The following is a 24369-nucleotide window of genomic DNA, read 5'->3' on the forward strand; positions in this document are numbered from 1 at the left end:
GTTTCTAAACATATTCATGAAACACACGAATTGCAAGTTCCCGGAAAGTCATTCGCTATAGCCTTAGAATTTCAAGATTCGACAATAGTCGGAAGTTTACCCCCAAACACTGTGCGCCGACATTTTAATTCGCCTCAAATCTTCCCTTCCGCCATCACTAGTGTTTCTCTTTCTCACTGCGTCTGCTGAATGTGCTGGACTGCAGAAGGCTGCTGCCACTTGTCTCGCCGTGGCATTCCTCAGCATTCAGTGCCAGGTAAGGAGAAATCAACACAATTCAACCCTTTAATACCAAATAATGGGAGCGGGCATCACAGGGGTGTGTTTCAGGTCCGTCATTGTGCGGTTGGCACTATTTAAGATTGTAGACAAAAAAAAAAAAAAACATGCAAGCGTGCCAAAAGGTACAGATGCTGCATAGCCTGTGCTAGCGCTAGTAGGCAGTCCAAAGCTTTTGCTCTGGGTAGGAAAGTGGCAGGGTTCCAAATCATCAGAGGATTTTTGTTTTGTTCTGTTCAGCAGTCTGTGTACAAACTAAATAGCATCTTGTCATCGGATATGCTCCGGCGTTCTGGGAACAACTGTCAATAAATGATTTGGAAACCCTACCATCACCATTCAAACCTTTTTTTTCCTCTATTGTTTTTTTGTTGTTGTTTTTATTCTTGTTGTGTCGTTTTTTTTTTTTTTGCGAAAGTGCTCTGATGAATCAAGCATGGCATCATGCAAAGTTGCAGTTGGTGTCTGGGTGACGTCAGCGGCAGTCTGGAGTGTGATGAATACGTTTTGCAGTGTGCCGTTGCAGAGCATTTACTGCAGAGCCTGTGACCTGTTTTTTCCCCTCCCTGTGCAGCAGCAAGGGTTTTTTTTCCTCACATAAATCCTAATTCATATTACAGTACTGCTACCAGTGCCAAGCTGCAGCAACCAAAACTGTTAGTCCTCAGTTTTCATTTCCCATTTCTTTTTTTGCCTTCCTTTTCTTCTTCGTCCCCAGTGGAAATTTCTCAAAGTCGTCGATCAATGCCTGCTCGTTTGAGAGGTAAACGAGAGTTGATTAATTAGTATCAGGTGCATTCTGTGTGACAAGAAAAAACAAAAACATCCTGCGCTTTTAATTTCTATTAACTCCACTATTGCGGCACTGCAGCTGCCCAGGCTGAGACTGCTTGAGCAGTAAGTGCTGGGATGCAGCACAAAGGGGAGCGCGAGTGAGACAGAAAAAAGGAGAACACCGTAAGGAAACGTTGGCATCTTTTCTGGCACCTTTTTCATTATTATTAATTTTTTTTTTTTTAAGCATGGCCCTTTTTTTGTCTTGTCCTTTGTTACCATTCGTTTGTAGCCTGTTTGGTTTCTGTTATCTTTTTTTTCTGCAGCCAAAGCTTTGTCCCCTTTTGTGAGGATGTTGTTTGGTACTGTCGCTGAGGCTTCTTGCCAAGTCTGCCTAATTAAGATTAAGCATATGCAGATTTGCCTTGTTTTCAGCTAATGACAGCTGCAAACAATTATTTGTCATGCTTGCTGATTGTTGATTGGCGAAAGAGAAAGCCAGGGGAGAATTCTCAGCTTTCACAGGCGTTTTTTTTTTTCTTCTTTTTTCTTTCTGGATATTTCCGCAGCTCGGATTCCTTAGACAGAAATGGCCGCAGTGGACTCCTTTCTTGTATTGCGGGGGAAAAAAAATAGAAAAAAGGAAGAAAAGCTGTTTTTAACTGAGCCTCCGTCCTCCAGTATGTTTACTTTCTGAGTTAGCCGTAGTTTGTTATTTAGGTTTTTTTGAGGCGAGATGGGTTTTTATTGTGAATTTGCGGACAAGGCCAATGCGGCATGAATTAATTGTTTCCTAAAGGGCAATGGGTGTTTCTGTTTTTATTTATTTATTTCACTTATTATTAGGGGTAAGTGTTGCACCAACAAACCAGATCAATAAAGCGGATAAACCGGATATTTGTCTTTCCTTCATTAGTTGTCGTTGAGCCAGAGACACGGTTAAATTAGCCAGGGCTCAGTTGTGCTCTTAAACCCTCTTTTGGCTTTGCAGCAGAAACCAAGTGCATCCCACTGAACAGGCTGGCATCTATCCAAAGCTGCCTGGGCTCTTGGAAGACGTTCTCTTAGCCCTGCTTAGTTAGCATGCGAGGGGGAGAGAAAAGCTGAAACAATGGCTAGTCTGGCTCTAGCAAGGCCACAGAGGCATGACACAGGGACAATTTATTGAATTTTAAGGGTGTCTCGTTTCTTTGTTTGTTTTTTAAAATATCATATGCATATTTCTGAATTGTTAAGTTAGTTATTTCTAGCATATCAACATTGTCATGCACTGTTTTAGTACTGTGTGCTGCTTATCATGTAAATTAACAGAGTTCTGGTCTGAAAATGTTTCTGTCAAAAGTCAGAATCTTTATTTAAACTGTCTCTGGGTATTTAAAGATCTAAGGCACCAAGGATATGCACCCAAAACTCAAGAAAGTATTTTGTATCACATTTATAAACCTATGCTTGACTGGATTATTATTATTATTATTATTATTATTATTATTATTATTATTATTATTATTATTATTATTATTCTTTAACAGTTCTATCATTTAAAACTGAGGTACTGTCAATAATTATCAGCTCCTAATAACAATGTTGTCATACTCTTTTTTTAACATCATTCATTAGCCCTTTTTTTAATAAGAGTGACTACAACTTTCAACATACACTCTTCTACTAGAACAGTATATGTTGGGGATCCCCTTTCCAGGAAGAAATGGTATAGCTCATACCACTGGGTTTAAACTGGACCGAGATTCTGCAGTTATACATGCCAATGGAAATCTGTGCTTATTAAACCTCCCCCTGACCCTCTGCATTGGTAGGTAGCAGTCTTGGTAGAAGTATCCCTGTCAGGAAAGAAATGGTGCCATGCCTCCAGTCCTGATTCTGCCATGCTATAAAGATACAATTGATTCCACATAGACTCTGCTTACCCAGCTTCTGGGTCTGAATGTAACTGTGGCCGTACAGGATTAATTTAGGTAGAGTCTTCTGGTAAGGTGACACCAACCTACTGTGCCACACCACGCTACTCTGTGTGAGGATTCTGAAAGGTGAGCGGCCATCGATTCCTTGTAGACTTCATACTTCAGGCATGTCGAAGCTTTAATATTTGCAGGAGGCTGATTCAGGTGTTCCTACAAAAAACAGTTAATTTGATACAGTGAAGACACTGCAGTTCATGAATGTACTTGGAAGGCAGGTCGGTTTCATTGTTGGTACCTATCATGGATTGCATGCATTTCCGAGCTATATCTGTAGGGATGTTAATGGTTTAATCCATCAGAAGAAGAAGAAGAAGAAGAAGAAGAAGAAGAAGATTTCACAGCTATGATGTCAACAAAGATTCAGTTTAGAAGTAATAGTCCTGTAAACAATTTTTAGGTGGCAGTAGTAATGAAAAATGTGTCAGGAGACTGCTAAAAGTACTTTGCAAATTGTAGTAATAAATTTGTATTATTATGCCTATTCATAATTTTGTATGTAAAATGAAAAAGTACAGTAGGGCAGATTCACAACTATTTGGTATCTGTTTGCTGCTGGTTGAGAATGATAAGGCCATGGTGAAAAAAAAATGTTAGATGGATAGTTAATTATTTCTTTATTGCTGTTGTTTTAATTAAACAAAATTCAGTTTGAATTTCAAGCTCATAAAATAGAGCATTCTCACTCTGTAGAATAAATGCCCCTTCACACTTGAAAAGGATGAGCAGGCACAGTAATTAACCTGTTTTGGTATAAACAGTTTCACCCAATTTCCAATTTGTGTGCATTGTCTCCCTTTGCCTCGCTGGATATGACAGCAGTTTTCATCCATATGCTCCCTCTGTCAGCAGCCAACAATGCAAACATTTAACAGCTCAGTTCAGTCCTACTTCTACACTCAGTAATTACATGTACTAATAACATTGTTTAGTTTTTACATATATTAAAGACATTTTGCTCACATTTTTAAAGAGAGGTTTAATGCTTATTTTACCATTTTGCATCCCTCATTTAAATAATGCAATGTTGCACTTGGGTTACATACTTGGCTATGGTATTAGGTTTGTCGTCATTGTAAGCATGTATAAGCAGACAATGGAGACAAATGACAGCTACTCTGAAACTGCAAATCCAAAAAAGATCTCAAGAAGTAAGTAAAAGACCCTGGATTCCTGATTAGATGTGATAGTGCAGGACTTGCATGATAACAAGGTCTGCCATCCTTAGGGACTAAAAACAGAAGCAAACAAGCATGCAAGAGAGGCATCTGTCAGATTTCATAGAACAGGTCGCTAAGCTGAGCTCTCACTGAAGACCCTTTCCAGTACCTGTCTTCCACAAGTGATGTCGCTCCTCTGAGAAAGCATGTGCTGAACAGCTGCAGAGGAGGATGGTTACAGAATACCTTCACCAGCAGCTTGGACTGTTCACTCAGTTGAACCTGCCGCCTTCATCCCCAGGCCTTCACAGTGAGGATTGTGCATGGCCAGGTGTACCGTCTTGATGTTGGAAAGGATTTCTGGCTCGGAGGAAGCGGGCACTGGCTGGACACTGGCTTCACACTAGCGTGACACTGGCTTCACACTAGCGTGACACTGGCTTCACACTGGTTTGACACTGGCTTCACACTGGCTTCACACAGGCAGGGGCATGTCTGATGTTTATGCGCTGCCCTTGCTTCAGTGCCAAATCATCTATTGATTCTCATCTTTCTCTGCTGAGACCAGTATTGCTCTGTTATCCTAGCATCTGCTGAATTTTGATATTGCAGTGATGGCCATATAGCAGGTATCTTATTAATCTTGGCCCTAACGTGGAGATTGTGGAGCTGATGAGTTACATAGTGTAACTAGCAGCAGCTGGTGACCGAGACTTTCTCCAAGCAAGCATCACAACAAAAAGATCAGACACCTTTAAACTATTCATTATGAAGCTTATGTCTTATTATCTCAGCAGCAGTTTCAGCAGAATCGGTGACACTAGCTTATGTTGCGTTCTAAACCACAGTTGGAAGACCAATTGTGCTTGTACAGTGTATTGTTTATGTTGCAGAGAGGGGTTGCTTTACTGCAACCATGTTTTAGTTTATACAGAAGCAAGTTATCTTCAATTAAATGTTTTAATTAACTCATTGTAATGTTATTGTTATTGGAAGTGGTAAGAGTTGCTAAGGCTTGTGCAACACAAGGGTGAAATTAATTTCTTAACTATTATACTAATTAGACTTATCTGTTTCAAATGCTTTATTTCCATGATGACTTTTAATTTGACTAGATTACAGGGCTAGTAATTCAATTGAGTTTTGATAAATTGTTGCACTGCAGTGGGTTCTCCAGTGTTGGATAATAGCTAACTGGATGCATCACGCACATAGGTGACTACTGAATCAAGGAAGGGAAAATTAAGCTCTTAACAATGATGCTAAAGGTACAGAACAAAAAATCATCATGAATATTCAGCGCAAGTCACTTGTGACCTATTTTCAACTTAATTGCTTTTATTGCTGGTTTGATGCCTGAGGTGTCAAAGTGAATGGCACAAAATATAGGTTATTTTGTCAAATTGAGTCTACAGTATAAAACTGTAATTATGGAGAACTTGTGAAAAAGCAGGAATAGATTTTAAATTGTTTATGTGCAGTTTCCTCTTATCAATAACCCTTGGATAATGTACAATACTGTTATTCCAAGGGGGGGGGTGGGGTGGACATTGAATAGACATTTAGGCAAGTATCAGTACCAAATACAGTGCTGGCCTTGTTCATGCTCAACTCACTGATTCAGGTATTATGTTGCATCTGTAATACAATAAAGGAAGGTGGCCTACCATTTTGACCTTAAATTATGGATGGGTGGTTGTAGGAGGGAAAAATTGAACCATTGTAACATAAGCCCCTAGGGCCACAAATTGGGTTTTGGTCCAACTTAGAGCGTTTTGACAAGAGAATATCCAGTAATTCATAATATAATCTTTACAGAATACCCGTGTGTTTGTTTTATTCATAAAATACTGCCTCTGTAAACTGTAAGGCAAGCAAATACAGTTTAAAGATGAAAATGCATTCTTTGGGCAGAAATGTTTTGGAAGACATGCCGTAAGTATGTATAACAAAATAATTCAGACTATATTGGGTTAGTCTGCTTAAATCACATAGGAATGAGCACCACATGCAGTCCTTGGGTAAATGCACTGTGTCCGAGTCAGAAGGAAAATTGTGAAACTATGAAATGCGACCTGTGTTTTAAGTGCAACCATATTTGTTTAATTTCGTTCCAGAGTTTGTGTTCTGAATAAAACTCAAGTGCCAAGAAAGTTAAAGGGAGCCGTACACCACAAAGTGCCAGTTCTGTGAGTAAGTACAGTACATCTTTTTCCATTTTGATATAGTTTTGAACAGTTTGCTTTTTTTTTCTTTCCTTCTGGGATACAAAGAAGTGTTCTTCTTTATGGAGGGGTGGTGATTCAAATCCTGCCTAAAAGTGGGACTCACTGCCAGCAACTCATCTACCAGCCCAAGTAAATGTTGCCCATGGTAAAGGTGCACACTCAATCTGCATGTGAATTACTGTAGTATATCGCAGTCTAACCTGTTGTTTAGTAAATGATCCAAATGGATGTCAGAACAGACAGAAAAGGCTGGTATTTATTTAGCATTATCATATTTGAGCGTGTCATTTTAATGTTTTTAATATTACAAGGCTTTGAAAATATATAGAATACATAAGAATAAGCATATACATACATTTTGTTTAAAAAAAAATGTGATTATTTAAATAGTTCAGGTTACTTCATGTAGCTATTGAATATATTAAATAGAAATCAGATCTAAGGTAGACTTGTATGTCCCCCTAAACAGCCAACTGTGTTTCAAGACCAGATTATTATCATCATCAGTTCTCAGATGCAGCATGTAGTATTCTCCGTATTTGCTTATTATACCAGAATTCAGAGCAATTCAAATTAGACCATCTCTCGCAAACATACAGGTCAGGTTTACAATGAAATCAACTTTATCAAATAGGTAAGTTTAGAAATGGGGGAGGCTGTGCAGTTGAAACACTCCTGAACCTGGCCAGTAATCAAGTCGTGCTGTATTGAAATTTATTGCAATTGAAATCAAGTTTGTGCATTTTAATTTTTTTATTAGAAATGGATAATTCACAAATATCTTGCCATAAATGGAGAAAGTAAATATTTAAAAAAAGAAATTCTTGTCATATTGGTGTCTATTTTAGTGATCTAAACAGTGACGGGTCCAAGTACTGCTGCTGTTTAACACTATAATCCTCCTGCTAATTAACTTTACGCTGAAAATCTAGTTTCTAAATTTGATGACCGCGGTATTACGATCTGTCTCTCTGTTTCACAATAAGCAAATACAGTAGAAGAAAGGGGAAAGCCCTGTTCCAACTTACCATCTCTCCTCTGCTATTTGATTTATACAGTGTGATGGGGTGTTAATATTGCAATTGGATTTATACACGGTGATAAGTGGTTTTAATATTGCAGTTTGATTTACACACCGCAATAGGCTCCCTGCAGTTTTAACCTCACTACACAGGAGTAACCCTGCTGAAAAGCAATGCCTGTAGCCATCCCAGGAGGGTCGACTTTCTACCAGTGTAAATACATTTCATAAAAAATGGATGTGTGTTTGAGCCCCGTCTAATTGGGCTGCTTGCCTTCACTGTCACCCGCCTGAAATTAAACCGCATGCACAACCTTTGTCCCAATCAGTGTTGCTGACGGATGGTATTATCTGCTTTCTCTAAATTAGCCAACTAAAGTAACGCTGTAATTACTTCCTCGGTTTTGTCTGAGAAAAAGTTGGTAGGTGACCCCTGCGCCACGTTTGAGCTGTCCAGGAATCACCTTTAGAAAGAAAGTGACCTTCACGTCAATCATCTGGCTTCACTGTGTACCTACTAAACACAAACTGCCTCATTTAGTACTCCATAAATGCCCCAGTGAAAGGACCCGTGGGCTTCACACATATTAACTTAAGTTTGCTCAGTTACCGAGGACAGTACAAACCGCTTAGTGCTGGAAGGATTAGATTTGAGTATTGCGTTGAGGTCTATTCATTATTAATGCTGATTAGGTTAAAAAACAAAGTGTGGAAATTGTCAGGAATACTAATGTGTACTTTCTGCAGGGTACATTACATATTAACTCAATAGGAATTCTTGTTCTTGCTCACTATATGTGCTGTAGTTCCTATATATATATTTTTTTTCATCAGGTAATGGAAAGTATTCTAAACTATGTGAGAGAAAATGTGAATGAGAGTACAGACCCTGCAAGACAACAGGTAGGAAGGCATGTTTTATTGCATAGCCATGGCTCTTTTCCTGGTTGACAGTTTTACGCAACGGCGTTCTTTAGAAAGAGAGTCTTCAACAGGACGGTTTTCTGTCTTGTTACCTTGTCCCCAAGCAATTTAGGAGCTAAATAGCGATTGGGAGACTGTAGTTTTTGTGTCTTACTCTAATTGTGAGGCATGGTTCAGGACTGATTCACATCTATTCTAAAACCTCACTTTTTTATTAAAAAAAAAAAAAAAAAATCAGCAGTAACATTCCTTGAACAGTAGATACTAAAAGTAATTCCAATTTGGACACTTGGTGATTTTGTACGGAGATTTTTTTTTTTTGCAAGCACTGTGGCAACTCTCTTTGCTAAGTGGTGATGTGATGTCAGACTGGCAGAGCACCAGCATTACATTCACACCAGTATAACCAGCTGAAACGCCACACAGATGCTTGCAGGGGTATCGCAGCAGGCAAGGGAATGAGAGGCTGTTACACTAATCGGTGTTTAATAGCAGACGTGACACGACATGCTGTAAAAGCTGGCAGAAATATCTCAACTGAAAAGGCCCCTTATTGATTTTTTCTCCTTGCTTCTACTTTGCCTTGAAATGAATACAACAGATTCATTTGACCAATAATATTTGCACCACACTAATTTAAAACTGCCCTTCCCCCAAACAAACACACTAAAAACACATTTATTAAGAGCACATTAGTATTGCTGTTACCAATATTGTGAAAAGGACATGCTGTGTTAACCTAAATTGTGTGGAATTCTCTGTATTTTTTAAGGGATTTTCTGGTAATTCGTCTTGAAGTGGTATAAGGGAATAAGACTAGGGATACTGATTCTTGAAATGTATTTTTGTTTACGACTGTAAGTCACCCTGGATAAGGGTGTCTGCTAAGAACTAAATAATAATAAAATAATTATAATATAGGTACTGTGGTTATCATAATTATGGTAACAATTTAAAATAATGGCCGCAAATTCATAATGAATTCCGGTTGAATATCACAGGAATAACAGCTGAATATCGTATGCACTTCCACTGAGTTCTATAGTCAATCATTTTGAATTGAGCCCTGTTAATTCATCATGATTAAAAAAACATTTCCCCTTTCCCCTCCATCCATTGATATTTTTTCTTCATACCCTCTTACTCACCCACCAGGGGATTGTAAAAAGGGTTAATTCATGCATGAATGCATGCCTTACACATGTGAGCAACATCATGTGTTACAAACGAACATGGAATGAATACGGGTAATGAAATCCCCACAATTTAACAAGGCTGAATTAAAAATGAATTACTTTAGGGCTCGGACTAAGTGCATAAGATATTCAGCTGCTATTCCTGTGGGATTCAGTCGGAAATCATTATCAATTTGTGGCCACTATTTAGGTGGTCATTATTTGCATATGGATACAGCTCTATAGGTATAAGTTCCAGCCACGGACTGGTATATGCAATTTAAACTAGTTCCACTGGGAACGGAAGAGGGCATTGAATTGAATGATAAATAATACAAGCCTGAATCACAGACTCACACATCTTTTTTTCAATTTGTACACAAGAGTGTTTTTGCTGGAGCAAGGAAACAAGAGAAGGGAAATAGTTAAAACACGAAAAAAAAAAAAAGTAATTTGATGTTTCTGTCTTCTGATTTAATGTTCTACGTGTGTAATTTGTTAATTCATGGTATTTGGAGCATCACTTTTAAAATGTCAGTTCCAGAATCCTTTTTCAAGATGCTTATTTAATATTCACGATTTTAAACCTCTATGCGCGCACACACACAGCTGTAATTCATTGAAATGTAATTTAAGGTAAATTAGGATGCTGTAATGTAATTAGAACACCCTTACATGGAGCATAAAACTAATTGACTGTCATGTCAAGCTGCATCCTATGTCCTCGAATTTAGATGCTGTTTAACACAGACTGAATTAGCAAACAGCTTAGGCTCTAATGAAATACTGAAAACAAAGATTATTGTGTAAACGAAACTACCGCAATCAAAATACCCTCCTCAAAACCATGGCTTATTACTGAATTCATAACCACAGATCGGTGATACTAATTTGATATTAAATTGAATTTCAGATAAAAAATAAATTACGCTACTGTACACCGGGCTTGAAAAGTTATTTAATAATACTGTAATATAACTATGTGATTGGGAAAATAACTTAAATACAGTACATGTTCTTAACGTATGTAGTTACATCCTCACATTCACTGTGTGTGCCTTTAATAAATACAAGTAAAATACAGTGTAACTATGTAGTGCTGTACCTTTGTTTTGAAGGGTGGGTTTCTCCAGTATATTGACATATGCCTAGATTTTTTTTTTTCTTAAGAAAATTGTCCTAATACTGTTTCAACTGCATGGGAAAAAATTGCATAAAATATTGAGAAAGTATGACTGCTGTTTTTAAAATTGCCATACAATCCTAGTGAGATTTAGCGGGAGTCTGATTTTTTGTTTGTTTGTTTGTTTCTATAGAAGCTGTAACTTTCAAATCCCTTTATGTGCAGGCTAAGTATATATTGTGTATGTTTATGTATGTGCACAGTTTGAGGTAAAATGTGATCTTCTGCTGGGGTGTCTCCCATACACAGAATGGAGGTCTCTCTCTGCAGATGAAGGGAGTGTGTAATACTCTCCAGAGTGACTGATGGCACAGGTATGAGCTCGGAAGCTCCCCCTTTATACTCCCTTCTGTGTCTGTGTCAGAATGATAAACACTGGGTGACAAGTAACACTGTTAGGGAGCTTCTCTGTTTGCACACCAGCTTCTAATTCCCTTAGTGAAACACACTGCAGTGTTGATGTACAATACCCCTCAAATAAAATTAAAAAAGAAGCATCATCGTTGAGTTGTTTTTAAAGTTAACGCACCTCCCTCCTCAAGCTCCATTTGAAGATTGTCGTTTTGTTTTGTTTTAAACCTGAACGTGAGGGTTTGTCGGTTTGCTGAACATTCCCTACTTGTTTTATCAACATCTTTGAAAATTGGAGGTTGCACATTTTAAAAATACAATTCATTACTGGAAATACAAGGCTCCAGTGTGTGAACATCCCCTAAAAAAAGGATTTAATTCTGTAAAAAGTATATTACGATATATTACATCACTCCCTCCACGTTCTGTATAAAGAGATGCCACAGGCCATGTTATATCAGTCACTGTGGTTCAAGGACAAAAGGGATTTGTATCTTGCCAACGCAGATTGCAACAGTGCCATCTAGTGTTCAGACTGTTCCCTACATACAGCTAACAACCCTGCCTCTGGAAGGAAATGTTGAATAGTGCCCACTGTTGTTGTCAGTATTGCCACTATTATAAAATGCATTGTCGAGGTTAACAGCAAAAAGGGAACCTTTTTTGTTTGTTTGTTTCTGAAGAACTGATGTAAATTTTTTGTTCTGAAAATGTTTGATTTCACTGTGGGTTATTTTATTATTTAGCCATTTTCTTCTACTATAATATGTATGTGTATATATATATATATATATATATATATATATATATATATATATATATATATATGTTTTTATTTAACATGCGCCGTTAAGCAAGGAAATTAATAGAAGAGGAAGGATTAATTAAATTACCACTCATTTTATTCCATGGAGTAAAACAGTCTAATAGTCTTGTCTAAAATGGAGAACGCATCTATAATTTTAGAAGCAACAGAGCCATGTGCTTTTTTCTTTCTTTTTGTACATTTATATTATATATGCATACAGCAGAAAAGCTGAAAAGTGTTTTTTTGTGCCCGTGGATAATTCTGAAACAGAATATTCTCTCCTGTGTAATCTGCTGAGTTGTAACTTCTGTGTTACATTAAGCCTCCAGCAGCATTGCAGGCGTGGATCTCAAATGACCGCCAATGTGCCTTGAATTTAAATGAGAAGCAGCAGTGGTGCAGGTTTCAACTTTTCTGGCAAACCGAAAACGATACTTATTTGTTGTTAATGCGAGCAATTATCAGCGCGGCGGATTGAGAACGCCTTGCTCTGAACCTGTGCCATTGCTTAGGCTAATTGAGAAATAAACAGTTATCTGCGGGTTGCGCCCCGCAATGCTTGGAGGGACAAAGCCGCTGTTGTGAGCCCGACAGTAGCCTGACATTACAAAAGCCCAATTAGGAATCTAGCAGCAGCAGCAGCAGTAGTAACTAGGTCTCAAAAAAATGTGTTTTGCCCTTTCCGTTTTAAAACGACAGTTTATCACAAAAAGGTTCACTTTTGTTTCGTAAATGTGCAAAAAAAATAATTTAAAAAAACTAATTTTTTGAGGTTTTCAGGCCTGCTATCATGAGGCAGTTGTTTTTAAAACTGTATCCCTGGTGGGGAGCTGGAAGGGCACCAGAATGGATGTGTTTTCCTGGAGGAGACACAATGGAGGATGTGTCTGCTCTCTGTAACATGGCAGGGAATTGTTTTATAAGAGCAGGGCGCGGGCATGCCGAATCGCACTTTGCCCGGTGTGTGTGTGTGTGTGTGTGACAGCGTGCAGATTGATAGGGGAGCAGCCATGGAATTGCAAGGAGCGGTATTGGTTTAATCATTAACAAAGGACTGTATTCAAATGAAGTTGGCATACTTCCGAGACGAGGTGGCTCATAACAGAGAAGAAAGGCGTAATAAATATTCATTAAAATCTTGGCATCTCTGCAGCCGCTGCGGTTTCACACAGATCATTTCCCCTTCATTTTTATTTGTATTTTGATGCGCATTAGCAATCTGTTTTAAAATATGACATGAATTAATGAATTACAATGGGACTTGTAAAGTACTCATTTTAGGGACTGATCTCTCCCTCCGAGGACTTGACTGTAGACACTTCGTATCAGGAGTACTGGCTCAATCACGTGATTCATGACCTTGGTCATGTGGTAAAGACAACATGTGACCCTTCCCTGATACGTGAGCGCCCCCCCCCCCCCCAAAAAAAAAAAAAAAAAAAAAAAAAAAAAGGAATGCAAAAAATAAGCTCTGCTTTCTTATTTCACCTGCACTTCTTAGTTTATTGCTTACCTTAGTGTTGCAGGGTAGTCTTTTAGAAAGCTCTCTGCCACAGTTAGTCTGACAGAAGCTGCTAGTGAGAGCGTGCCACGAGAACTGCGCCTGAGAAATCCAGCCGTGTACTGTCGCGTCGCGACTTGCAATTTGGTAAGTTAACTGATACTTCGAGCAATTAATTTGCACAGCTTTCCCAGAGTAACTCATTAGCATGCACGGTGCAGAGCCTGGTGTAAATATGCGTGCAATTTCATCAAATAAATGAAGGCGCACTGTCAATAGAAGCCGCTGTCAAGCTGAGCGAGAGTGGAGGCATGTTTCGTTTCAGACACTAGATTCGCTTTAGAAAATCCGTCTATTGATATTTATTATGATAATATAATTCTTGATCTTTTTCTCCTGATTTATTCAGCTTACAGTGCAAGGCTTGTGGAAGTGTTGTTTCTGTATGTACTTGGCAGAAACCTTAACAGTGGGATCTGTACAGTATCTCTGCGAAGCATGACTATTTCTTATTTTCTTGCCTTATTCTGTATTTGCCGTAAGTTATCTGAATAGGTGGATGGCAAGGTTCTGTGTATGACGTTTTTTCATGCGGTATTGTTAGAAAAAAAGATTAGCCTTGTTACAGCGTAGCAATGGAAGGTGTATTGTATCTGCTTATTGATTGTTGCGTGTGCTTTTTATGTAGCGAATAGATGAAACTCGTGAACGGCAATATTTTTTAAAAGACTCCTTTATTTTCCTCACCCAGCTAAAGTCCAGAGCAGTCACAGACGCGTTCATGTTCGTGATTAGTATCCCCTCGGAGCCCGAGGTGGGCATTTACTTTTGGTTGTGTTTGAAGCATAATGAAGTACCACGCCAATGCAAATTTGCTTGACGAAGAATAGGGAGCGCATGAATGTGTTTTTATTATTTTTCCCCGTTAAGTGCTATTATCCAGTGGCGGACTGAGTTCAAGTTTAAAAGTAATACCAAGAAGACCCGCGATATTCCAGTGTTTTTTTTTTTTTTTTTCCTCCCTTGGCTCCCAGGCAATACCAGCTTGAGCTTCATTAGGATGCAAGTCCACTGCCGTCACCGTGGAGACGATGGGAAAGCAGGACTTTGTTGAATTAGAGTCTGGTAGGACGCAGCCGTGCTGTGAAAGGGGCAGCTGCGTGCACACGGTGATGGGGGCTGATGAATTACTGCCCCTGTTCAGACACAGCCCTTTGTTCCCAGTGTATTGTCAGAAGAGAAGTCGGGTAGGAAAATAAAATTAATCAGGCACGATTTGAGATCTGGGGAAAGAGGGAAAAAAGCTCTCCGTGTTCCCTGTTCTCTGTGCTTGCTGTCCTTGTGCATCCTGTGGAACCTGCAGATTTGTGTTTTGTTTGATATTTCCCCCCCCCCCAGTGATCCTGGAAGTTCTGAGGAAATACTGTAGACTTACAATGCCACTGTAAATGACGTATTTGTTTATTTTACAGTTACATTGCCTTTATTGATTGATTGATATTTTGAATACAAATAACATGGAGCTTGCTTTATACACTGTGCGATTGTTACAAGCATGCAACGTTATTAGCTGTTGTCTGCATCCTGCTTTTAAAATCTAGTCTCAAAATACAGCATTTAATGCAAATGTCCTGTCCATCATATTGCTGACAATATATTTTACTGTTCAGTATCTGTTATATTGCTTGATAAGTGTTAAGCATTAATGTTGTTTTTTTTACCCCTAATGAGGGGCATTGATAAGTGTGTGTGTTACAAAAAAATATTCCTGATATTTAAATGCTGTATTAACATTCTTTCACATGCTCGGATCAAGCCCTGCGATTTTCAGTTCCGCTGCAACTTTGATTCAGTGTGGGTAGGTGGATAAAAAAAAAAAAAATTAATCATCTTTGCAAGCGTCTGCGACATTACAGTGCCAGGAGAGCAAGCGCCAGGCTAGATGGGAGACCTGGCATCATTAATGTCGCTGTGTCAATCACACTAGAAACTGCTAACCTCGTAATATTGAGAGTCTCGCTCCCAGAATTCTCTTTTTTTTATTCTCCCTGGGTTCATCTACCAATAGCAAGGTTTCTTCTTCATGATTTCACAGTGCAATCATCCTTGCCAATTAAGTGCCACTACTGGATAAATGATTATTCTAGCTCAGAGAAAAGGAGGAGGCAACGGGATCGCACAAACAGTATGCAGACAGTGGTTGGTTTATACAACGTTCTACAGGGAGAATTCGGTTGTTTTACATTCTCTTGGTTCTTGATGGTATTGGTACAAACGGGAAGTTCTCACAGAGCAGCTTTAGGCAAGACCGTTTTAATAATGGTTTAGGTGTTCCAGTGCTCGTTGACCAATGCTTGCCACAGCCTGGCAGATTGCGAGCCAGGAAAGCTCTCCCACACAAAGACTGGCAAATAATAATCATCACCCAACCTGAACAACGCCCCTGCCCGGCTGCTCTGTCCTGGGTCGATCAGTGCTTGAGAATTGTATCTAATTGTGTAGAATCAGAGGTTTGGTGATGTGGGACAAGAATTGCAGAAGTGCATTGAAGTTCACTTAACCCACTGATTTTAACAATGTCAGCAGATATCAAACTTATAATGACAACTGCTAACAACCTGCTAATCAAGCCACACTTGACAGCCAAGCACCTTCAAGGGCACCCAATCTCCGCAAAAAAAGATACAAAATACAGTAATAATATAAGAAAGAAAGAAAGAAAGGACTGGGAAATAAATGATGCATAATGATTCTTGATGATTTATTTAGACTGTCTGCTGTCACCATGCTTTTCTGAGTGCCCTGAGGACCCAATCAGAGGTAATGATCCACACTGGCAGACTTGCTTCAACCATTATTTCAGACCCTGGTCATTACTGTGGGTTTTTTGTGGGACTGCAGAAGTGTAGTAGACTGTACTAAGAGTACTGTACCTACAGTTCTAGAATCATTTAGACCCACTTTAAGTTGTTTTGGAGGGGCGCGATTGTCACCATTGTATTTTGACTATAGTTAACATTAAAGGTACATCATCTTTGACGTTGAGGTTTTAGTTTAAAGGGTACATAAGGACCTTTTTATTTTATTGTGTTACATGTTCCCATGTGTTGCCACAACTGTTTACGTAAGGTGTGTGTTTTAAATTTTTTTTTTTTTTACATTTTGACCACTTTTCTCAGAACTGCATTTCCCATCATCCTCCTGCTCACATATGTAACTGAGATGGATTTACCAGTGAGCAAGAGGATGCTGGGAAATGTAGTTCTGAGAAGTCCGTGCGGATACATGTGAAGCCATCTTGAGGCAGAGGATGCAATTTAAAAGTTTGAAAAAGTGGTCAAAATGTAAAAAGACCCCCCAAAAAACATACACACACCTTATGTAAACAGTTGTAGCAACACATGGGAACATGTAACACAATAAAATAAAAAGGTCCTTATGTACCCTTTAACATCTTCAGTGTTACTCAATGTTTAACATAGACTGAATGGCTAAGGCTTGGATGAGCTGCCTGTTATTTTTGTACACAGTTTTAATTTTCCAGCAGTGCAGATGGTGTAAGAAACCATGTCCAGTAAATAAATACCCAAGGGTTTGACCATTGTGCCTGTTAGGGTCTAGACTTTGGTTGCTGAGTTTTATTAAACCTACAGAAACCCCTGACGGGCCAGGTATAGTGCTATCATTAAACCTGCTGGAACAGTAGCTTCAGGTGGTGTCATTTGGACTATTTAACAGGAGCAACAAGGGGCCAATTACTGTGCTGACTTTGAAAGGTAAAATTGACAGTCCCTCCAGTATGGCACCTCAGCAAACACTCACAGCGAAGGATATGGTGTAGTATGCCCTATTGATACAGTGTCACACACAGGTGTGATGAGATCCCAGAACACGCTCACACTACAATGGGTTTGGCACAGTGTCAAAGTGGTCACCGCAGGCGCTCACACACGCAAGAACAAAGCTGAGACTTTCTTGTGGAATTAGAAAGTAATTTGTCAAGTCACATTAACAAATGGGCAGCTATTAATGAGAGAGTCAACAAATGGCCTTTTTTTCTGCCAAAACTACAGGGTGGGGGTGTGGTGGAGCTGTTGGCTATCCTGTACTTTTACAATTAAGCAGCATGACGCATCTCTCCTGTGTCAGATACCATAATACAAACCTGACACTTTTCGTACAAATCTTGTTATACAGCAGGCTTTTGGAGCACAGCAGCATTGATCTTGTTTCAGCCACCTGTATGTTTTCTGAATTGGTTTGGCAAAGGATACAGTCCTTCCTGCCGTTTTACAAGAGCCCAGCAGTGATATCCATCGAGATAGATGGTAGAACCGAAGTATACTTACTATGCTTGCACCAGGAACCGCTTGTGCTGTTGTTTAGATGATGGGTACGCTTAGTGTCAAAGGGTTTCTGAGAGCACCTTGGTTTTTTTGTGGTGTCATGTAATGAGCTGGATTCAGAACTTTTCCACTTGCTTAGCACATCTGCTGTATGTAAACATTCTCAGAAATTCAACTAATCAGGTTAGCGCTTTTGATAAGAACCGTGGACAAAACAGATGGTGTTCCAGGATGTTTAATACTTCTGATGCTGTACTGAACTCACTTTTGAAAAGGGGGGGGGGGGGGGGGGGTTACATATGGATTACAGTAAAATATTTAACAACTAAAAATATATATTTATGTATTAACTACTGTGTAAAATAGAATAGATTCCATATTAATATGACCAAATTAATTAATATGACCAAATGTCTATTATATTTAAGAAAGAAAAAAGACAGATAATTAAGACATCAGTAAGGTGGAATATTTGTATCCTGAGGGCATCACCTAGGGCAGAGGTTTTCAACCAAGGGTACGTGTACCCCTGGGGGTACTTCTAAGGGTCATAGGGGTTACACAGAACGACTCAAATAAAAATGCAAATTCAAGTAAAAGAAAACAATGAATTGATTTTTTAAAACAGTATTATATATTATCTCCAAACCAATTTGCATACTTTTTCATTTTTGTTTAGCAGCTCATAGATTAGTATAGACTTTTATTGAAACAACGGTAATATTAAATAGTGAACATTTTAAAGGGGTACTTAGGGTTGAGAAACACTGACCTATGGTATTGTTAGCCAGATGAGGGCAGCTTTTAGCAGTGGATTCTTTCATCTCCAGTGACAGAAATATAAAAGCGTGTGTCTCTGAAATATTAGCATGTGTCACTTTCTATAGAAAAGGGAATGTATGCCGATGGCTGCAGCACTCATTTATTTTCTAGGCTTGATGATTGATTTTTCATTTTCCGAGGAAAGTTTCTGACACTATCATATATTTCCCTCGCAGTCTCTTCAAGTAAAATGCCAGCGTGGACATCTGATGTTAATTACACATGATGAAACATGCCTACCTTTTTTATTTTGAGAAATTGCCTTTTTTGTTGTTGTTGTTTATTTTTTTATAAATAGAATATTGATGTAATGTTATTTGTAAACACCGTTCCCTGGCAATCGGGAGTAATTTAATTACATGACAAGCAATATCTGATAAAACAACAGAGGCAAGGCCAGTGTCTTTTTAGATAATCTTTGTAAATGCTGCTCTATAATTAAGAAAGCTACAAATGTGATAACTGGAAATCATTTTAATAAAAAGACAAAATAAAACCCTTTACCGACCTTGTTAATTAAATTAAAATTGCAGTGCAATTAAAATGTTCAAGGTAGGAAGCAACTTGAATATTAATGCGAATGCTAATCTTTGTTGCCTCGCCCTCAAAAAAAAATCTTTAACATGAGACTATAGCAAATTGGCAACATGCCAGCAGGCTACAAGGGATATTGTTTCATCACATGCTCCTGCATTTTAGCCAATCACCCTTTGTTTTTTAAACTAAGTAGAATAATTAATTCTGCATAATGATTAAGTTGCCAGATACAAATTGATTACATCCGCAAATAACAAAAATAATTTGTAATCTCAAGGTGTGTGCTGGATCCCTGATTTATTTTCAAAACTGTAAAAAGATTTTGTAGTTTAGTTAGTAGGCTGAGAAGGACAGGGGTACAGGGTTTTTTTTTTTTTTTTTTCATGCCGAGAAATGGTATATAAATATTTAGCTGGATAGCCAAGCTGTTAAAACACTGTACAGTGTAAACAGACACCGTATTAAAAAAGAAAGCAGATTTCATTTCTACGCTTGTTAAGTGTGGGTCAAGAACAAGAGCTTATTATTTCATTTTGATGCAAAGCTACGCACAAAGAAAATAGTAAACAAAGCAGACGTACAGTTGTGGTTCGGTGTTTGAGTAGAGTGCCTGTCTCCACTGCAAACAAGGATTATTTGAGAATCTCCAAATGAACCGATTTCTCTCTGGCCTTTTCTGAGAGTTCACCGCAAATCCTGGTACCATCAAATTGTGTACTGTGAGTGTATGCACTAAATGAATATAAAAGAAATTCCAGTTGGGCTTTTTATATGCCTGAACATGTTGAAGGATTGTAGTGGGGTATATATTTATTTCAGCCCATAAAATGTCATCTTCCAACATCTCAAATTCTGTTGATAATTGACAAGTTCCTCGTGTCTGACGTCATTAGACAAGCTGTAGTATTTAATGACTCCTACTTAACAGCGCCAGCACGTTCAAAAATGAACCCCTGGGGACTAGTAATAAATACATTAAGAAGGAGACTGCTGGCTGAAATGTATTTTTTTCAAATGTGAAATACCTAGCATGTGATATCAATCAAAGGCCGATCTAGGAATGAAACAGAAAGGTAGCTTATGTAAAACAATATATCTGTGCATTTATGATTATGTCACACGTTTGATGCTGGAACCATAAATACATCAGCAGTAGGGAATGCTCAACTTGCCTTCAGTGAAAGATGGATTTTTCCTTGCCGCTCAGAGTTCTGGAAATCAATTTGAAGTGTTAATAATTCATAATTAAGTTGGCAATTACAAATAGCATGTGTGCGTGTGAAAGTAGAGTTTAGGCTTGCCGTTGACGTCTCTTAAACCCCTTAACTAGTACTGATCCCCCTAGCAGCACCCTGTCTAACAGTCACTGGGTCTGGAGGCTGTTCAAAGAATGTGTGTGTGGGGGTGCTGTGTTTTTATTTAAATGTTCTTTTTTTGATCTGGCAAGTTATCATCATTTTAAATAATCCCGTTCGGTCATTCCTGTTCGGACAAGTCCAGCCATAGGATTCTTCATGCTTCGTACAGAGGATGGACAGCACAAGTCAAACCCTTACTAGCACCTGTCACTGCTGAGCACAAAATTAAAGCTATCCTGTCATTATTCGTCCGTTTATGAATCAAAGCATGAATCACGTACAAAATCACATGGGATAATCATTTAATAAAGGTGTTTAATGTGCTTTTATTATTTGAATTGTATTTTAATCGTAATTTTCGCTACTGGTCTTATGTTCAAGAGCAACCTTGAGACAGACAGATATTAATGTATTTACCCTGTCATCCCTTCTTTTATTTAATAACGTATGTGCTTGTTTACAAATGGAGGGGTTTATAATGAAAGTCTTGAGGCTTCGCAGACAGTATTGGTAAATATGATGGAAGATTTGTGCTCTGGGTGAAGGCAATCAGCTGTGAACTCCACTGTGTGTAGCGTGCGTACAAAACAGTGGCAGACTATAAAATTTTTTACATTTTAAAGAGATATTTAAAAAAATATATATTTAATAACATTTGGAAATGTAAAAAAATATATATCTATATATATATATATATATAATATATGTATAAACGGCATGAAGGTTTTAAAAAGATATGCTGTGTTGCGGAGTGGCTTTCAATTACTGTGAAAAGGGGTGAATACAAAAATATAAAGGTTAAAACATGTTTTCAAAGAGCATTCTTGACCTGTAATTAGAGAGGTCATAGTGTGTTTCTCTATTAAACACTGCTCAGTTTACAAACACTTCATGGCAATTGGTGCAGAGACCGAAGGAATCCGATAACCAACGATGTCCAGAAAGGTGTTAAATACACTGTGGTCCTCCTTATTCTTGGGTACTAATTACAGGACTCTTGACGTTGTGTTTCCTTTGAGAAAAATAGGAAGGTAGCTCAATGAATCTCAATGGGCTTATGCTTCTGATGGTGCCCATCTTCTCCACAGCAGGGTGTACAAAATTGAAAAAAAATATTTTGTTCCCAAAGCTGTGTTTAATCAAGGGGTGATCAGCCTACTCCATACAGACTGACTTTCTGCACTGCAGTCTGCATTTCATAGACCAGGTCAGCTCTGTTCCTTGAGATCTGAAAGACCAGAAGAATTACCCTGGAGTCTATTTGAATGATTTGCATAACAACAGATCTAAATACCTGTGACTATTATTCCATCTGGTTTGTTCCCAAAGGGGTGATGTATTGATTCTCTAATTAACATCACTGGATACAATTATATTAGAGACCCACTGCTACTTATTAGATCATCTGGCGATCGCGTCTGGTTCAATGTGCAATGGTCATTGTGTTTTTTGATTATAAGTGATGAATATCTCTAAAATAAGCTGAAACTATTGATCTGGCCCATGTATTGTATGGGGTCAGATTCTTTGTAAAGGACAGTGCTCTGCTATCTATGTATCTATGTAGTCAGATGGAAGGTCTGTGTTTTTGTTCCTGTAGTGCTTGCAATGATAACCCTGAATATGCAATTTTGAAGGTCAGTACCTCATAAATCCCTTCAAGGTCACGAATCACCCAACAACAGCTTCCAGTGCAAACAATGCTACAGTACTAGCAGAGGCTACACGTCTGTCTCTTGTCCTTTTTCATTTAACATTTTCCCTTTTTTTATTTCTTTATTTTAACTAAAATTTCTGTTTTTACAAGAGTAGAAATACAAGCAACACTCCTCATTTCTCAAAGCTGAACGGAAAGTTTTATATATTGTATTTCTATATCGGACAGACTAGAGTGCATTCTGGTCTAAATTATCTTCATTGGAGAACCACGTTAGGTATTTGTGTCAATATTTGTTGAATAGGAGAGAGACTAAGCTACCCTAATTTAAATTCTGCAATTCTGAGAAGAAATCTCATCAATATCACCCTAAATATGTTTAATAAATGAATACAAGATAACTGCGTACTGTTGTATGTACAACAGTTATTTAAAAAAAAACAACCAGTAAATTACAGCTTCATACAATACTAATACATAGCTGGTAGATTTATTTTCTTTTATATTATCTTTTATATATTCAGTAACACAAACTGAATCAGGTTAGCATTTGTAAGCCATTCTGCCCACCAGCCCCGAGGTGGCTTACAAACAAACCTGTAACTGACAGCTGAGTATTTGAGTATAACTGACAAAATGTAATACTTCTGGCAAGCCTGGGAGCTACACTGAATAAACTCGGTAGCAGCAAGAGTTGTTTTCATTTTCTATTGTTTTTGCTTGGGAGAAGGTTAACTGCCTTCTCCCGCAGATTTAAAACCTGCTTATCGCGTCATTAAAGAAACGGTAGCGCAAGGTATGCTTTAGTTTGCAGATACGACAGGTTTAATATTAGATGTTGCTGCGGGTCAAGAAGGGCTAAAATAGTAAATAAAATAATAAAATCGAAAGCGTTCCTGGCAAGGACACACGGCTCAGAGCAGCAGGAAAAAATAAAAAGTGTCTACAGCTGCTCAGTGCTAATGTAACTGAATTACTGTAACACAATGAAATAAAGTAGCAGTCACTTCATAAAACATAACATTTTACCTACTGCTCTCCTACAGTAACCAGGCAGGGACTCACACAAACAAACAAACACACAGAAGATAAACAGTGCAATGGTGGTGCAGTGAAATGGTTATTGTTTGATATGCTCAGTCTTCTTTGTCTTCTTCATGGTGGTGTAAGGCAATTAATAGAAATAATGTTTTCTGGTAAAGGAAGAAACATATTTACCACTGTACATGGAAAGACAGATGGTCAGATTTGTTTTTCTGTAATTGGGTGCCATCTTTTTATTTTTGTTTCCTGTTTTATGCCATTAAAGGTGACCTGAAAAATCTGGCAGTGTATTAGATTACAGGTTTGCAGATGGCCTCTTATGGGTGCATTAGTGGGTTAAAATATGTTGTAATTACTGAGTTTCATTTAGGGACGTGCAAAACAGACACTAGTGTTGTTTTTTCATGTTGTTCCAATACACTAAATACATGAATTCATGAATAAAAAAAAAATACATTTCTGGAATATTGTGCATGGAAATAATTAGCTCATTTAAATATTAAAATAAAATATTTTATTTTTGGTAAAAAAAAAAAAAATTGTGTTCACTAAACCTGTTTTACTATTTTCTGTTTAAAGAAAGCAACTAGCTTATGTAAAGGGAATAGACTATGCATTTTTATGAATGTACATTATTTGTTTAGTAGAGAAAGAATATTGGAAACAACTCAATGGGGTTTCCTAGTACATTTATACATAAATAAACAAATACATGTGTTAAACATATATATATACACATACAGCTATGACCTTTTTATATTTTATTTATGTGAATGTAAATAATGAATGGGTGCGGTACAGTATGTTCTCATGCAGTATGTGCTACTGCTAGCATATTTGAGCACTGTATTATTACAGTATAAACAGTTTCATGAGCTAATAATCTAATGTATAATGAATTTGAGCACTAATTGTTGCTATCCATGCCCTTGAAAAATGTGAACAATAAGACCTGCCTTATATATATATTGTAAATTAATATTACCAACTGCTACAGAATAAATAAGACCTAATTACTGTTCCGGCTATTTCATGCATAAATGCCAAGCCGCACGATCATAGGCAAGCACCACCAATAACGGGAAATGAACAAGATGCTGGCTGAAGGAAAGTGTAATTACAGAGGACAGACACACTGTGAGCTATTTATGATAATGAAGTGGTGCATCAAATCAAATTAACCTTACTTATTTTACACAAAATGCACTAAGGAAACTACAGATGC

At 38.0% G+C, this 24369-nt stretch overlaps 1 long non-coding RNA gene across 2 annotated transcripts; it reads left to right on the forward strand.

Annotated features, from left to right (window-relative positions):
- The first annotated feature begins 142 nt into the window (after positions 1-142).
- LOC131727757 (uncharacterized) lies at positions 143-8460 on the forward strand. 2 transcript variants are annotated; one of them, XR_009322276.1, is made up of 3 exons: positions 143-256; positions 6307-6382; positions 8273-8460. It is a non-coding gene; the product is annotated as an uncharacterized LOC131727757 (long non-coding RNA). The 2 variants fall into 2 exon arrangements; XR_009322275.1 differs by lacking the exon at positions 143-256 and adding an exon at positions 823-1042.
- Positions 8461-24369: the final 15909 nt, after the last annotated feature.

The sequence above is a fragment of the Acipenser ruthenus genome, unplaced genomic scaffold (genome assembly GCF_902713425.1).
Source record: "Acipenser ruthenus unplaced genomic scaffold, fAciRut3.2 maternal haplotype, whole genome shotgun sequence".
Classification (NCBI taxonomy): domain Eukaryota; kingdom Metazoa; phylum Chordata; class Actinopteri; order Acipenseriformes; family Acipenseridae; genus Acipenser; species Acipenser ruthenus.